Here is a 13,847-nt window from a genome sequence, read left to right on the forward strand (position 1 = left end):
TAGCGTGCTTATGAACGATTAAGATAGAAAATTTCATCTTATTTTGGTATTTTGTTGATTTTTAACGTTGTTTGTGTCTTATGAGTAAAATTTTGAATTTTTATAGACTATTCAACTAATAAGCACAAATTTACAAAAATAATAAGTAAATAATGTTTTTTTATTTTCATTTATATAGATAAAATACTTTCTTTATCATGTGCTACACAACGTCATGAAAATATTCGTTTGTCTTCTCAAACTGAACGCGTAAAGTTGCGGTCTCACAGACCGCACAGGACTGCTTATGTTCGGCGCAAGAGTGCGACCACTGGAAGGTTAAAATAAATAGAACATTTTGCCGTCTCCTGAATATTCACTCTTTATAAGATACGAGTTTGAGAAAGTAAGGCATCGATATGAAAAAAATTGTCTATCGATAGCTCGTGGAGAGATGTGGATTGGGTGAACTCGCAAGTAAAAGGAAAAGGAGACCGTGCTAACATGAACCTTCAAATCCGATGACCAAAAGCTCGACGTTCTCACTGCTGCTTCATATTTACACGCAGGCTGGCCACAAACAACGCTACCTTTTCTTGAATAAACGTAACGTCACACACACTGCCCTTATTCAGAGTGGCTGGCGCGCGGGTCTTGGCGTCTCTTTCCCAGTGCCGTAGCGGCTACGAGCGGGTAGACCCACACTTTGAAATCGCAAACAGACGCTAGACAAAGCACTGTGAATGGTACGGGCGGAGATCTTCCCGCGCTCGCCTTGAGACAGGCCCCGCTGGCGCGCGCGCAATCACTGTGAATATCATTGGCGGTTGATGCAGCTTTGGCGTAGCACGGATTGGGATGGGACAGGAAAAGGAGATGCGAGCTCAGACATAAAGTATATGGCGTTACCAGCAACAAAATCACATTTCATTTCTACTTCATGATCATACTCCCATAATGGAGACACTAATTCGCGATGTTGGTGTAACAGTATGTATAGCGGTGTAATTATTTTAAGTTTTTAATATTATTTTTGTCTTGTTTAAAAAAGGACCGATCTCTTGTTTTGTTTATAAATATAATTATGTTTTTTATAATAATATTTTCCTTCTTCAATTAACATGTATATACACTTAGTTATATACTAATTAATTTCTACAAAGTTGTGTGTAGGTACCAGTAATAGGCAATAAGAGCAATTCCTCTTACCATAAACCTTTTTGAACAAAACCATATTTATGCTGTTGGTGTACCTTTATAAATAAATCAGTAAATAAATGGTATATTTTTTATTGAGAGACTAAAATGAGCCAATATATACCCACCGAGGGTTTATAAGCTGTCATGCGTAAAATGTCCACATAAATAGTACGAAGAGTGAGGGGTAGCAGCAACGAGATCCTGAAGATGATTCTGTTCCGGAGGTTCACTGAGTTACATGTTTTTTCGTGTGAGTCAGTGAGCCGCTGCATGGGCTGGATTCATCCTGTTTGATGTACTTATAATTATAATATGTAATTTGTCAGCCTGTAGATTGACTGTACCGTACTAATCCTAACACTAACATAGTTATAAGATGCATTATGTTACTAAGTTACTAACTTGTATGGACTATGTTGTCTGAATGATTTTTATTTATTTTTTTTATTGGCTTTTAAACTCTAGGTAAAACTTTACTTTCACTTCGACTGCGAGAAAAAAAATTCAATCGTTTTCGCTCTACAACAAAATTACAAACCAAAATTCTGAAGTTTTCGCGGTATTTTTTTTTCCAGCCAGACACAGATACAACAAACGCGGGAAAATAATATGGCGCCACTGTCTATGCGGAAAAGGCACGGACTGATTTTTGACCTTTCATTGTGAAAGGGAAAAGAGCGGGAAATAGCTGAGCGGGGCGAAGTAAAATAGTTTTGTCCTTCCACTAGGAAAGAATTTCACTGAAAGGAGGTTTTGACCTTCCACAGCCAGTGGGCTAAGCGAAGTGAGCTAGGCGGAAAATGAGATGGATCAGATGAGCGAGTTGTTCGCTTTCCATTATCAGCGGGCTTTGCGAAGTGAGTTAGGCGGCAAAAATCAATCAGTTTCAGGTAGTATATTGCGCGTTCAAGTCGCGATTGAAGTTTGGACGTTGAAGGAGCTGGGGAGTTAGCGGAGTTCGCTCAAAACTAGCACGCGACACAATGATACAGCGGACCCCTCTTAACTCGCCGAGTCCGTTTCACTCACTCGTTAGCGGTGGAAGCACTTCTAGGAAACTTTCAGTTGCGAGTCAAACGGAGTCCGTATGGACTCCGTTTGAAACTCGCTCAGTCCGCTCTGCTCATTCGTGTGCGATGGAAGCACATATATGAAGGTTACCGCTTGCAGTGGAAGGTGGGCATGAAACCGAGCGTACTGCTGGCTGTTTGAGTTTGTTCACTCGAAGTAAATAAAAGAATTAGGTACTTTTTACGCCCTAGAGATTAAAGGATGCACTTTATTCCCGCTATGTAAGGCTATATTCACGTACATGAGAAGTGAAAATACATAAATATGTAAGTACTGCTTTTGACAAATATTACTTCAGTATTGCACCATTGTAAAGCAACCCTACGCTTTGAGTGACTTGAAGACATAGGAGGGAGTTGGACTACTTGTTTTATTATACTATGATACAACTAAGTGAGAATGGTCGTTAAGTGCTGGGTAACTTAGTTAAGTCAGTTGTATAGTTGCGTACGATGACAAACTTGTTACCCATTTCATAAATAAAAGCATTTCTATCTTCTTTTCTGGATGTGATTTATTCGTAGGTAAAAACAATCCAGTCGTGATTGGACCGTAGCCAAAAATTTTAGACTTTGAAATTGCCCTTGAAATTTCATTTTAGAATTGAACAATATGTTGCTACAAAACAACCCACAAAGCCTGTCATTGGAAACGTAAGCCTATTCGGCACTTATTTCTGTTCGCAACTCGTCCTGTTTACGCTTCGTCTCATTAGACCTTATCCTTTTCGCAACTCATATGCGCGGGTAGTCCTATTTGCAGTTCGTACTATTGGTACCACATTCTAATCGCAACTCGTGCCATTCGTACCTCATCCTGGGGGCCAATCGCGCTAATTGTCAAAGGTTAAACCTAAACCTTCAACCTCGCCAATGTGACACGTTGCGTACATTTCGTATCGCGCTAACTGTCAAAACAAAAACCTAAGCCAAAACGTTAGACGTGTGACACGTAACGCACATTTGGTATCGCGCTAATTGTCAAAGGTAACACCAAAACCTAAAACAATGCCAATTGGTATCGCGCTAAATATTTTGACGTTTTAACCTCACATGTAACCTTGGGGGAATAGATTAACCTTTGAAAGGTTAACGTTTGTGTGGCAGTTAATGGAGAGTAACTTTTCACTACGTTTATCGTATATTAAAGATGTCCCATGGTTACTCAAATGTTTCGGAAAGTGTTTATGAGGTGGATGTGGCCTAAGAACGGGCTTTAAATAAAAGAAAAGCATAGAAAGACGATCACATTTAACATGTCTGAGGAGAAATTCCGCAAACGATATTCCGTTTGTCCACGGAATTCATTTCAGGATTGGTGGAAGAACTATGCCTACATATTCTCGTTAAAGGACGGTCTGTAGCATTGGATGTGGAGACAAAGGTAAGGGTTAAGTGGAATCCGAAAGTTCTCAGTTTTGCATAATAACCAAAATTTCTATACTGTGTAAATCGTTATTAATTTTGTTACAGATTTTAATAGCTCGTATAGTTTTTAACAACTGGGGCGTACCAGACCCCCATTGGCAAGTGCTTATCACCCTTTCCCAAGCCAGTGTCAGAAAGGCACAAGCGGTAGCTGCTTCAAATAAACCAGTTATTATGAATAAATATGCAGCTTTCCTAAAAGGCATGCCGAAAGAGATGGTATTAAAAGGCGGTGAGAAAATAAGCTTTACAATGTACATCATCTTTATTAGTTGTTGTCTTATTTCCTGTTATTATTATTTACTTATTATTGTTATTATTTATATTAAAATTACAGATATAGGTAAAATATGTATAGTTGTATAAAAATATATTACAAGGTTACAATTTATCTATTTTAATACATGACTTTATACAACATATCGTCCCCTTACAGTGAAGCCTCACAAATGCATTTTCAGTTTGTTTTTACTGATTTTTGTTGAATAAAAATTAATAATGTAATAATAAAGTACCTAAAAGAGGTATAATTTAAGTAATTAAAATGCTAACTACACACATTATTGCATTTACTATACTTCACACCATATTTTTATCTTCATCCTAAAAAATTACATAGAAATATGAGGTATCCATTCTAAGATGACGATGTATACCTATTATAATTGTTTATTATCTTAATATCTAAATTGATGTATACTTTTAGGAGGTTGAAATAAAAAAAAGAGTGTATTTTTAGTTTATTTATTGCCTCAATCTACCCCAAATCATCCTTCATTTCCAGAGCGATCTTGTTTTTGATTCTTCAAAGAAGTCTGAAACAAAAATATATGTATATATATAGTAAGATTGGAGACCTAAATTTAAGACTGTGCCATACCTCTCATGAGAGTAGTGACAAATAAAGCAGGGTGGGTAGTTATATACATACAGTATGAAGCCAACATAAACGCCAGAATGTTTAGGGGCCTTTTCAAAATACATTTAAAAAAATGCTTATATCACTGTGGAAATATAAAGGGGACAAAAGTCTACAGACTAGACCTTCGTTCCTTACGCTCTTTCAGATTTCCACAATTGAACATATCATCAGCAGGAATTAAGAAAACATGTTGAAAATAAACCTGTCATTCTTGTTAAATATTCTATCAAAAAGGTTAACTGCAGGCAACAACTCGGTAATTGCTTTGCAAATGGCAGCTACGGATTGGGCATGCAGATCATCTGCTTTGGCAGAAATAATAGCTGCCTCAGCCTGCACCCTGCCAGCATTCACTTGCTGCAAGAATGCTTCGCATGCTCGCAGCTCCTCAATGCATAAGAATTCTACCCGGCTCTGCTCAACGCTCATCAGCTCGTTGTCAACGAAATAATAGATGTGATGTAATAAAGAGTGGGAAAGAATTTGCTCAAATTGAAAGTTACTTTGTTTTTTAATTAATAATAAAGAGTGAGAAAGTTACTTTGTTATTGAATTGTATGTTTGAAGTTATTTAGTTACTTTGTGCTAGAGTTGGTGTCCTTTAGGAAGGTTGGTAGGACCTCTGCCGCAGTCGATGTGGCGTAGATTCTCACCCTGCTTACCATTCCACACCTGAATAACAATAATAACATTGCATATTATAGTGATATGAGTTCTGGTACAATAACGGTGAGTGATCCACTCACTCTGTATCCTATTACCTCTCATTATAGCTCACCTTTTGGGATCTATTGCGGGGCCACAAAATAGCCACAAGCGCACCAAAGGCGTGCTGATAACACGCGCGAACAACGCCGAGCGAAGTCATTCTCAAGCCACATCTCTGTGCGACTCGAACTCCAGCAAAGATGGAGCTGGCTTACAGTGGTCGCTCGCCGTCCGACCGCATCCACACTGGCTGAAATACGAGCATCATTATTAATTCTACATTGCTAACATTTCGAAATTAATAGTAGTTAGCGTACCCATTTGATTGTATAAAAAGATACTATTTTATTAAATAGAATATTAAAAAAGGAAAACAATGTGTAGGTACTTGCCTCTGCGTGTTTTATCTACAACAACAACACACTAAATTCAATTAAATTGGTTCAAATCACAACACATATGTTTGTTTACAATAGAATTTAATGACATTTCTTTTACACACTTTTTTAAATCGCTCTTTTATAGACTTGAATTCGTAGATATTGACATTTTAGTGCGTTTTACGGCAACTTTTATCGGTTTTCAGGTAGTCAAGGCACGTCTCTTGACGAGGTTATAGTTTGAGATTTAGTTGAGGTTTTGGTTTTCTTTAAAACAGATAGCGCGATTGCATTTTGTGCGTCGGTAGAACCATTTATTTACCAAAACCAAAACCTCAAACGTTGTAAGGTTAAACCTTTCGAAAATAGCGCGATTGGCCCCCTGTTCGCAACTGGTTTCGGTTGTGATTCGTCTCATTGGCCAATAGTTCTTCTTCATTTCAACGCAGCCCATTCCAGTTTGCTAAGACATTTCACGATATCACAAAATATTAAGTGATATCTTAAGGGTCGAAAAATTGATATACTCACAATGATTGTTCAAGGAGCAAGAAACGAAAATATAGTGAGGTTGATTCTTGAATTGTGATTTTTAAGTTTAAATCACTGTTATAAGTAATAGGAAAAGAGAGCCGTTTATGTCACTTCCAGTTTAAACTCTTTATATAAATTGTGTTTTACAAGTTTAAAAAATGTGAGGTCGTATAAAGCTCGCACAATTTTATTTCGCCAACAATGCATTTCAAAAAACACTAGATAGTGTCAGGTGCATGCATTTACGGTCGTTTTCTTTGTTCTTTTTGTGTTTCGCTAGAATTGTGTAAGTAATACGTTGGTATTTTAGTTTCAAAGATCCTAAAGTACACATATGAGTGCTCATGACTGTATCAACAAAGGTACGATATCTAATACTACTTTTGTAATGTATGCAACAATATACATTTCTCTGCTGGTTGTGGGCCTAGTTTAAACAAACGCGAACTTCCATGCATTATCAATGAAATTTCCGATTTCTATTGCTAACTTTTAACCATCGAGTATATAACCAGAAACTGAGGCGAAATAAGGGCCATCCATCCTTGGCAACTCATCAGACAAATAGGCTTTACATCACTTTTAAATATCAACTCTTGTTTGCATTGAAATCGCAAATTAGAAAGCTGAAATAGTACAGCGCCAGCAACTGACCTGTGTGTACGTCTCCGTATATTCCAAAAATATTCTGTATTTATTGCAATAAAGATAATATCTCTAACTAAAAATCTCTGGGCGGCTGTTCTATTCGGCGATGTGGGAAAAACAGCAAAACATCTAATTACAAAACAAACGGAATCACATTTCATCGGTAATTAAATGTTAAATATGTAATTTTTCTATTATAAATTTGAGCTGACCAATCGGAACACAGTTGTCACTGTAGTAATTTGGCAGAATAGATTTCAAACAAATAAAATGACATTTGGTCTCTATTTCTGGTTATATACTCGATGCTTTTAACAAACGGTGACCATACGGGTGGTAAATATTGTACCATTTAAAATTCGAAAATGTAATGACATTGTTAATCGATTACTTAATAAAAAGTAATAAGTTAAGGGGTCAGCTCCCGTAATCTTCGACATGTGTTTTGATTATAGTGACCCTCTCTATCAACCTCTTGGTTATGCGAGAAGGGTACTATAACCTGTGCAAGCACAGGGACTTTCTATGTTCAGAACCTGAACCCGGATTTAAAGCTCTGTGTGGCTGGAACTGTTACGGCTAGGCGTGTCACTTACCACCAGGCGCACAAGTTGTTCGCCCCGTCAGTTGTTCTCATAAAATAAAATAAAACTTTGTGAAATAAAAACATCACGATACTCAAATACCATAAATATTTCTTTTTTTTATTGGCTTTTCGCGGAAAGCTTTTTAGTCGCTGATGGTTTACTTCCAATTTCCGTTTGTAATTTATGTACGTATTGTTACTTTGTTTTAGAAAAAAACAGTTCCCTAACGGTCAATTGCTTTATGCCAGAGATTTCTTGTATATTTAAAAGACATTTTAAATTCCTTAATAATCGTTCAGCTCGCGTAATGTATTACGATCTAGACTTTGTTTTTAGATCCGTGATTTGCAGTGGAACAAATAAAAATAAATAAATAAATATTAGGCAACATCACGTACATTGTTCCGATCCCAAAGTAAGTAATTAAAGTAATTGTGTTATGAAACTCGTAAACTTGACTCGGCTGGGGATCGAACCTGGGACCTCAGAGATGGCGGCGCCATGAAAACTGGTGCGCAATCCACTCGAACACGAAGGTCATCGAAAGTTAGTATATAGATAGTTATTTGTTGATCGAATTAATGTTGTGTATTGTCGGCGTTGTCTACGTTGTAATGGAGGCACTGATGCCGAAGTGATATCTGTCGGAACCAGCGGTTGTTTTTTTAAGCCGCTCTGCTTTTTTGCCTTTTTTGAACTCGGCCTGATCGGTGTTTGATAATTATAACATTTTCAACCTTAACAACAGGGTGGCATTGATTTGGGCAAAGGCAAACAGAATTTAATTTATATACGTTTTGTTTTATCCAAGAAAAGCATGGGGGAGATAACTGTAACACCTTATAAGTTATAATCATTAATAACAAAGATGACTGAGAATAATCACAGTACAGAGTACTAAAAAAACCGACCTCAAAAACACGTGGAATAACATCTTTTTGCCAAGTTTTATTGAAATTGGCTACCGGAAAGTGCGCAAACCCGGATTCATCTCCGTGTTCGCCACTATACGGAACTTGACACTGGAGATAATAAAAATTGGTTATCTCTACTCAAAGTGTATTGAGAGAAAAAAACGCCTTGAACTGGAAAATAGCAAAATCAACCATTAAAATAATTGCTCCTTATAATAAAACTTAGGCGCTATTTATAAAAAATAATCTTCGTGCGTGAACAGCCACCCTTAGAGGTGGATGATTTTCTTCAAACTCCACTACGGAAGTATCCTCTTTCCAACAAAAAAAGAATCATCAAAATCGGTTCACAAATGGCGGAATTATCGCATAACATACATACAAAAAAAACATACAGTCGAATTGAGAACCTCCTCCTTTTTCTGAAATCCGTTAAAAACAACCTTCGACCCAGCCGGATTTGAACCGACCTCTTCTAGCAAACCGTGCCAGACGCTGTGCCTACTAAGCCACAGAATGAACCAGCCGACTTTACGAGTTTGTCTATGGGGTGCGGTTTGTAATATATAACAACAAATAACATATTTTACTCAATACAACGCTCAACAAACATCATTAATTTATGGTATATAGACATTTGACATAGTCTTGCATGATATAAAGATCACTGAGTACAATTAACGATTGATATAACAACTTTCAATCTAATTTATCGAGGGAATTTAAAAGGCAGCAGTGATCCACTCATCTGGATACTAGTCGGCACAGATGAACGATGAGATGCGGTACACAGAAGTGGTTTATTTATTGCAGAAAAATTGCGGATATACTTGACAAGAGGAATAATTAGAATGAATGATGGCTTATTATTTTTTCTAAGTGGCCGACTAAAGAGCAGGCCTCTACTGCATATATCAAAGAGGATTAAGTGCGTAACCATATACAGTGAGTGATTATATACTTAGAAATTATATCAAATGTTGTTATACAAAGTGAAAACAGATTATTTGTTATTATATCTTCCATAACACACCGTTTTTCTATGTGCTTGTTGCCAGATCTCAGTTTTTGGTTTTTAACGACTTTTTAAATTATAGCGATATCTATGAGAATCTTATTTCTTCACTCAGGCTGAGATTTCTTCACTCACACTGACTAGAGACCTCATTAGTTTAGTTTCTTTTACTAGTCTTACAGACCTATGGTCGTTTTTTGACGCTTGATGCAAGTTTTCTAAAATATTTCAATGTGAAGCCTCGATGCACGAGATGGACTAAAATTGAATCAACTAGCAAAAAAAGGGCAAATTAAATCGCACGGTTATCCGTTAATCCTTATCATCTAGTTGCTAAATAAGTATCTTACAAGAATTTAGATAATATCTCAATTTACTGATGTACTGAGCACGCAAATGCTATTTAGAGGCACGCGATACGCGCATCTGTTAGCGCGTTAGTTTCACTAACTGCAAGTTGTTAAAATCAAGATTTAACAAACGGCGCAAGTGAACGATGTGACAACTTTACAAGTATAGGTACAAACTATCATGCCCGTCTTCCAATGGGGTAATTAGATTGTTCAATGAGTTTAGTACCGCGTCGCCATTATATGACATTACTTGTATGCTGAAATGCGGTATCAGTGTGTTTACACGGTATCTAATCAGTCATTCGAAATTTGTACTTTTTGAGTTCCACAACGACTCTGACGACTCTATCACTCTCGCGATATAGTCTCAGAATAGACTGTGTGATTAATACATTCGGTTATATTTTTTATGAATTCATCGTATTTTTTTATTGAATAATATGTGATAGAGTTTTGGGCGAAGTTGTGCGGAAGAAAAAACGGTTTTTTCCACAAATGCCCACCAAATATATTTATTAAATTTTATTCCACAAATCCCACTAACGTACTTACTACGCCCAGTGGGGATTTATGGAAAGAAAATCTCGCCAAGATATTATTTTACACATTAGGTGTGTTTTTGTTGGCGACAAATTCGTTGTCAAATTAATTGTGATTTTTCCTTAAATTGAAAATGAATTTTTGAACTTCCTTTAAAATATTGAATTATTCTTAAATGATAACGGATTTATCATGTCTTAATGTTGACTAGATATTGGCGCTGAAAATCAATATAGGTATTCATGGCAAACTCCGAATCTGTAACCTACAAAAAAAAAATCAAATGTATAAAATAATATCTTGATGGGGACGTTTTTCGTTAGTATCATCTATCATCAATTAGGGGATTAAATCTAAAAAACGGATCCTTTGATCGCAAGCTTTTGTTCCACAATATCATAGGTTCATACGTGTGTAAAGTTGTACGTATTTCGGTGCTAAAAACGAATGAGTAACACTTAATAAAAACCACTGGCAGTCGAGAAGCAATTTAATTACTGCGGCCCGAACGGCTCCAACCAAAGGAGTGGGGTTTAGGCTATCAATTTATAAAGGGTATGTAGCTGGCACTGATTTTACGTCGATTTATCGGATAAGGAACCAATTTTAACTTAACTCATCGTACAATCGGGATCGAGTTCGGTTAGGCAAATCTTTTGCAACTTAGTTATTAATTAATATAAAATAAAATTTGGTACATACAAAAGCACATCAAGGTTTGACTTTGGTCCGTCTTATTTCAAGAAGCATAGAGTTGAATTTAAATCTTAAGACTCAAGCTTGGCGTGTTTTTACCTTTTACCCGCAACATATATAACAGGAGCACAATGTGTATGATATAGAACGAAATTTAACGAAACTTAACTGCCTCTGTGGCCGAAAGTTACAATGGCCGGACTGCCACGCAGAGGTCTCAGGTTCGGTTCCCGGGCCGGGAGAAATATTTATAAGGCCTACATTTATTTCTCTCGTGAGTTTGGGTGTAAATTGTGGTTGTCTATGTGTGTGTCCATGGCACCTGCGACCCAGGGCTTCCCTAGAGAGGGGCTATGTTGAGTGTGTGTGTTATTATTATTGTCTTTTTTAGATTCTCGCCTCTCCCAAGGCCTAAAAGATTAATTTAGAAATTTTTAAATGGGAGAGGCGGTATTTCCCGGCAATGGCACAGTCGGCCGGGGTCAGGGACTCAGGTTCAAGAACCGGCGAGCCGTATCGAGCAGGATCGCCTTCTGCAATTGTGCTGGAAGCGACACGCCACAGAAATTCAACCGCCTCAAACTGTTAGAAAGGCTGACTGGAATTAATCCATTTGCGGACAAAACAATTGGGATTATTTCAGTGGAGGCCACATCCCACATGCCGGTGATCTTGTGCGCCAGGTCGAGATACTTCCGGCGTTTCTCGGTTTCAGCTTTCACGAGACCCTCGTCATGCGGGATGGTAACGTCCATAAGAAATACCCTCGACTGCGATCGATCCAATATGACAATCATTACTATTATTGTTGTATCTATTGTAGACTTTATTATTATTATTAAAAATTTGGCGTCAATTTTTATGATACCATATGACGAGACAAACTAGCCATGCGCCTGATGACAGGGTAGACGCCTGTCCACAACAGTTGCAGTGCTACTCAGAGTTTAAATTGCAAAGACCGGAGGGGCACTGCCACTACGCCCGTCATCCTGAGACATAAGTTGACAAGTCCCATGTGCCTGTACTTTTACCAGCACCCTTGGCTTTCAAAACCGGAACGCAGTAATGCTTATTGCTACTAAAATATCTTTGTCAACCAGTTATGTCAAACCAACCCGTTTTGCATTAATGTTTTGGATCACTAGCGAGTTACCGGTGGAGAAGGGGGAATAACTGGTTTGATAGATCAGATGGTTTCAGTATTTACTATTAAATATCGGTCTTATAACTTATGATATACCTAAGGACATTGCCTAAAGAATGTGCTAATTCATTATATGGTATGTACTTTATTTTATCATATAAAGTCCCGAAAACAGGCCAAAATAGAAGTGTAAAACGAATTAGATAAAAATAAAATAGAAGAAATGAAACTATTTTTACGGATTTAAATCGCGTATATTTGTTCTTTCAAACAAACCAATATTTCGTCAAGCATGTGTTGAATTGATTTAAGTCAACCGTGACCATGGGACCTGTAAATGGCCCGAAACGTTGGTTTGTATGAAAGAACAAATATAAGCGATTTAAATCCGGAAAAATGGTTCCATTTCCTATGTGTAACAATCGCGAAAACCTAAGAACACGATAAATAAAATATGGTTTTGATTTGGAGATATTATTATTTAAGTACTACAGACAACCTAAAATATAATTAAATGAATGTCACATAAAATTGGTGATCTATTATCACACGATTGTTTTACAGCTGCTTATACATGTTTTACGGCTATCTGATTGGTACCTTGCTTGACATTAGTCAAGTATATATCAATTGGTAATTCTTGCAAAACCCATTATTTGAATGTGGATGTGAATGCTAAATTTTGGTTTTCAACTGAAGCCCTATAGTTAGTAAAATCACATTTATCTCAATACTTGAAAATTTCTCAGTGGTTTAACAACACCCCGCGCCGCCCTCAGCCCCGTTAGTCGCCATCGGGCGCTTGTCAACGTCGGATCTGTGTAAAATTTTCACCGCCTGTTCTTATATTATTCATATTAATTTTTAGTGCGCAGATTGCGGGACGAGAGGGGTGGTCCTCCACATCGTAAGAGTATATGTAGTATATACTCTTACGCACATCGTAAGCGTATATGTAGTATATACTCTTACGCACATCGTAAGAGTATATGTAGTATATACTCTTACAAAACGAAATTAAAACCATTTGAAAAATGTATATCATATACTATACGTGTTCTATTCAGTTCAATTCATTTCAAAATAATATTGGTATATGTAAAGTACGTATTGAATACGGCTGTTTTCTTGTAAAATTTCTAAGTAAGTTTGTATTTGTTTTTTATCGTGAAAATTTTTAAGAATCATGTTTTCACACCGTATAGTAATCAGTGCAGATCTTCAATTTAACTATATATTTTTTCCAAAGTTTTTTGATTCAACACTTTCACTGTTATGCCAAAAAGGGCAAAACCCATTTCAGGTTGTACAGACTCTTAATGGTAGACATAATTGGTTGATGACTGTACCATGTAAGTCAGCCGTGATTATGTGAAAAAAAAAAATTCACCTTTAATGCAGAATAACTTTTCTTATTGTTTTGTTCATTCATCTATTTGTTTTATACTTCGCCTACGTTTACCTTTACCGTAACTTTCATTATATTCTAATCCATTATCCTGTGTACACCATACCATAAATTCCTGAGCCTTATTATAAACCACACAGCATAGTAGCCATAAATCGTTGCACTGCAAAAATAATCCAAGGTAAAGTATAAAAAATTCACCAGATGACAAATTGGGGCTCGGATCCGACAAGTAGCCGACATCTGTCTACCCGCCCTGAGAATTTGTAAGGGAGTCACCGTCGAAAAATGATCATACTTCATCTCACAGTATTCATG

The sequence above is a fragment of the Hyposmocoma kahamanoa genome, unplaced genomic scaffold, assembly GCF_003589595.1.
Source record: "Hyposmocoma kahamanoa isolate Upper Pololo Valley unplaced genomic scaffold, ASM358959v1 237, whole genome shotgun sequence".
In the NCBI taxonomy this organism is placed as follows: domain Eukaryota; kingdom Metazoa; phylum Arthropoda; class Insecta; order Lepidoptera; family Cosmopterigidae; genus Hyposmocoma; species Hyposmocoma kahamanoa.